This window comes from Garra rufa, chromosome 1 (genome assembly GCF_049309525.1).
Source record: "Garra rufa chromosome 1, GarRuf1.0, whole genome shotgun sequence".
In the NCBI taxonomy this organism is placed as follows: Eukaryota; Metazoa; Chordata; class Actinopteri; order Cypriniformes; family Cyprinidae; genus Garra; species Garra rufa.
In genome coordinates this window covers 95,140,113-95,144,432 of record NC_133361.1, presented here as the reverse complement: position 1 = coordinate 95,144,432, position 4,320 = coordinate 95,140,113, and the positions used below count along the sequence as shown (strand labels likewise).

The 4,320-nt window shown below is 42.2% G+C and overlaps 2 non-coding genes across 2 annotated transcripts; one reads left to right on the top strand and one right to left on the bottom strand.

Annotated features, from left to right (window-relative positions):
• Positions 1 to 1,622: 1,622 nt before the first annotated feature.
• Positions 1,623 to 1,709, bottom strand: trnay-gua (transfer RNA tyrosine (anticodon GUA)). The gene is given in 2 exon segments: positions 1,623 to 1,658; positions 1,673 to 1,709. It is a non-coding gene; the product is annotated as a tRNA-Tyr (tRNA).
• A 565-nt stretch (positions 1,710 to 2,274) lies between these two features.
• On the top strand, positions 2,275 to 2,346 carry trnaw-cca (transfer RNA tryptophan (anticodon CCA)). Its single transcript has one exon. It is a non-coding gene; the product is annotated as a tRNA-Trp (tRNA).
• The last annotated feature ends 1,974 nt before the right edge of the window (positions 2,347 to 4,320 follow it).

The window sequence follows — 4,320 nt, the reverse complement described above, 5'->3', positions numbered from 1 at the left end:
GGTTGCTTTGTGTCAAACTAAATCACATTATGTCAACATCACACTGTGTGGTGATGCATTATATGAACCTTTATAGACATAGGCCTACTTTAAGACAATGTTGTACTTATTCAAACAACAATATATTTTACCATTACAAGACAAAGACGTTCATCTGCTTCCGCTCTGACTGATGCGCTGAAACGTAAGTCGCCGCTGTTCTCCTCTTACCTGCACCTTTACATCGGACCATTTCTTTTTTAATTTGTTCACAGTGCGATGTTCAGACCCCCCTGCGTTAACCGCGTTAGCTAAACTCTCCCACTCTATTTTTTCTATTTATTTCTTTCAAGCTTGCAAATAACAGTTTTTCTCCGGTTTACCTCCGGTAGGAGCACCTTCAATTCACATTCTGTTAAGTTTCTCTTGCTTGCTTTTTCGTTTGGTTTTGCCAAAGTGGAGTCATTACCATATTAATATGGGGGAGGAGGCAGGGAGGGGCTTTGCGCTCGTGCATGTGCGCTCAAATTCACGTTAATTCAGATGTACAAAGAGATTATGCGTGGAATTCCGCGTACGCAGTGGTTCGTACATCTGATTTTTTTACTGCGTACGCACATTTACAGCTTTGTACGTACGCAATGTTTTAGTATTAATTCAACGCAAGTCTTTGTACATGAGGCCCCTGGACTCTTTTTACATGAGCTGCAAAGCATTACTTGAGAGACTTAAAGGAGGAAACTTTGAAAATGGAATGGAATGGGATAAAACAAGAATGTTAGGAGTACGCAATCACTGCAAAAATGGGAAAATAGTAAACTTGCTTGTCATGCTTATGAAGAGTGCGGTGTGGGAAAGGAGGATGATAGCGAAAAGGGAAAATACAGTCACAAATGTAGTAAACATTTTTAAATGTAAGGCAGAAAAATATTTTAAATGCTTGCACTGTTATTTTAAGAATATGGACAAGCTTGTTGATTTTTACAGTGTTTTTAATGATGATGTCTGTAAGGCCTTTCAAGATTTTAAGTGGCGAATGCCAGGGGATCAGGGTTGATTTTATGGGAGTTTAAAGAAGAATATGTGTGAGGTATGTTTTTTTGTTGTTGTTGTTGGTGTTTGTTGTTGTTGAGATTCTTTTACTTTTAGGTTTTTACAACATTGTTTATTAGTGGTAAAACATCTAAAGGTACTCTCCCCATGGCTTTTAATGTTAGTTTTTATTCTCTGTGAATGTAAATGATTTTTTCTATAATAAAGTAAAAAAAAAAAAAAAAGCGCGTCTGACTCCAGATCAGAAGGTTGCGTGTTCAAATCACGTCGGGGTCACGTGATTTCTTGTTGACTTCTAATGTGAAAAGAAGTCCTGTCGTTGTGTGCTGCAGTGGTTTCCAATCCCACCGCTCTGTATGTCTCCCTTATTAAACACACCTGATTAAGATCATTAGCTAGTTAGGAGAGAGCTCCATGAGCTCATCTGGGTGTGTCAGAAAAAGGAGACAGACAAAAATGCAGGGCCGCGTCTTCCAGAGTCATCGTAAGCCTAAGTTGATTGCAACTCTATTGGTTTCAATGCGTCTACGTTGTATGAAGGATTGCAACGCTTTTGGGAAACACAGCCCAGAGCAGGGGGTCCCATCAGCTCCTTCGAGCCGGAATCGAACCAGCGACCTAAGGATAGCCAATGTATCATCTACAGTCCTCCGCTCTACCAGCTGAGCTATCGAAGGCAGGATGACAAAAGGTGGCTTAAGCAGGAAACAGGAGATAGGTTTGTGGTGTCTTGGGGTACAACGGTAGCTTGGCTGAATCCAGATCAGACGGTTGCATGTTCCAATCACATCAGTTGATCTCTTCTTGACATCCATAGTATAAAGTCTACAGCCCTTTACCCTGACTGATTTGCAAATTGAATCAAAGCAATTAAGCAAGGAACGCCGACTTGTTTTCTCGACCTCGTGGCCGCAACAGAGTGCGCCTGACCCCGGATCGGGAGGTTGCGTGTTCCAATTATGTTAAGTTCAAGCGAACTGTTCTTGACTTTGTGAGTATAAAGACTAGCGGATTTGCATAGTTTATCAAAGTGCTTTAGCATGAAACACTAAATAATTTTTTCGCTATCTTGTAGTGCAACGGTAGAGTGTCTGGCTCCAAATCACCTTGAGGTCAGACGATCTGTTTTTGATCTCCTGAGTATAAAGTCCAACATCAAGAGTGTTCCTTGAGCACCGTATATTTACTGATTTGCATTCTGTGTCAAGGCGGTTAAACAAAATACATCACCTCTGGGTTTAGGACCTCGTGGCGCAACGGTAGCGCGTCTGACTCCAGATCAGAAGGTTGCGTGTTCAAATCACGTCGGGGTCACGTGATTGCTTGTTGACTTCTGATGTGAAAAGAAGTCCTGTCATTGTGTGCTGCAGTGGTTTCCAATCCCACCGCTCTGTATGTCTCCCTTATTAAACACACCTGATTAAGATCATTAGCTAGTTAGGAGAGAGCTCCATGAGCTCATCTGGGTGTGTCAGAAAAAGGAGACAGACAAAAATGCAGGGCCGTGTCTTCCAGAGTCATCGTAAGCCTAAGTTGATTGCAACTCTATTGGTTTCAATGCGTCTACGTTGTATGAAGGATTGCAACGCTTTTGGGAAACACAGCCCAGAGCAGGGGGTCCCCAGGATCAGGATTGAAAATCACCAGTGTACTGTGATAGATTTGTATCTTGACCTGTAATTTTTATTAAGCCTGAGATCTCATGTAATAACCATTCCTGTCATTGTGTACTGTGACAGATCTGCCTCTTGACGTGCTACTTTTGCATATCTTGCCCTGCAATCTCTGAAGAAATCGTGGAAACATCTACTTGCCGAATTCAAAAGTCAGCTCCTTCGAGCCAGAATCGAACCAGCGACCTAAGGATAGCCAATGTATCATCTACAGTCCTCCGCTCTACCAGCTGAGCTATCAAAGGCAGGATGACAAAAGGTGGCTTAAGCAGGAAACACCAGATAGGTTTGTGGTGTCTTGGGGTACAACGGTAGCTTGGCTGAATCCAGCAGTGGTTTCCAATCCCACCGCTCTGTATGGCTGCGTCCGAAATCTCCTACTTCTCTACTATATAGTAGGGGAAAGCAGTAGGCAAGCGAATAAGTATGTCCGAATCCTTAGTATTTATAAAAGAGTAGGCGAGAATTAGTAGGCGAATGCACTAATTCTCACGAGATTCGGGTGTACATCTACCGCGGATCCGCGGATGGGCTCAATCGTCACCCGAATCCGCAGCTTCAAATAAATTATCCGCCCGCCACCCACCCGCACCTATATTTTTCTCTGATTTAGATAACCGCACCCGACCCGCACCCGATCGTCATATTACACTTATTGTAATTCTTAGTTTTGCATGATGATATGATAAATTGATGGTTCATGTTAACAGCAGATTGATTCAGCTGATCTGCAAATCGCTGCACACTGACGGCAATATGGATCGCGCTGCGGATCTTTGGGGCTGGCGATGTTCTTGTTTGTTGCCAGTGTATCCGGATGGAGGTTTGTCAGCTCTGCGGTTTTACCAGGATGAAAAGTTTTCATCACATGTCAGAGGTGCAGTTTTGAGCAATTTGATCTCTCCTAAGACAGTGAAGTCGGGCCTTACTACAGCTGCCCCCACGGTTTTACAGATTTTACAGATGTCGCTTGTAAATGCGCGCTCGATTTCAAATAAGACATTCATCTTAAATGATTTTATATTGCACAACGGCTTGGACTTCCTATTTATCACAGAGACATGGATTAATGGGGATGAGTGGAGTCCATGTGAGGAAATTTGTCCACCAGACTACATTTTAATTAATACCCCGAGACCAGTGGGTCGTGGTGGGGGTTTAGCTACTGTCTGTAAAGAGCAGTATAAATGTCACCGTCTATCGACTGTATGTTACTCGAGCTTCGAGGTTCAGTTGTTAAGACTTCAGTTTTATAAGTCTGTCTTGGGAGTAGTTGTTTATCGACCTCCAAAGAATAGCCAAGTTTTTATTCAGGAATTTTCTGATTTCTTATCCACTATTTTGTTATTGTCTGATCATATTTTACTTGTTGGGGATTTTAATATTCATATCTGCTGCCCTGGGAAGCCTTTAGAGAAGGAGTTGTCTGATCTGATGGACTCATTTAATTTTATACAACATGTTCTTGGTCCTACACATGAAAAAGGACATACTTTGGACCTTGTTTTTTCTTTAGGTCTGTCTATTTGTGATGTTGTTGTAAATGATGCCTGTATTTCAGATCACATGCCTGTCACTTTTAATGTAAATATGCAAATTGAAATGGTGGAGCATC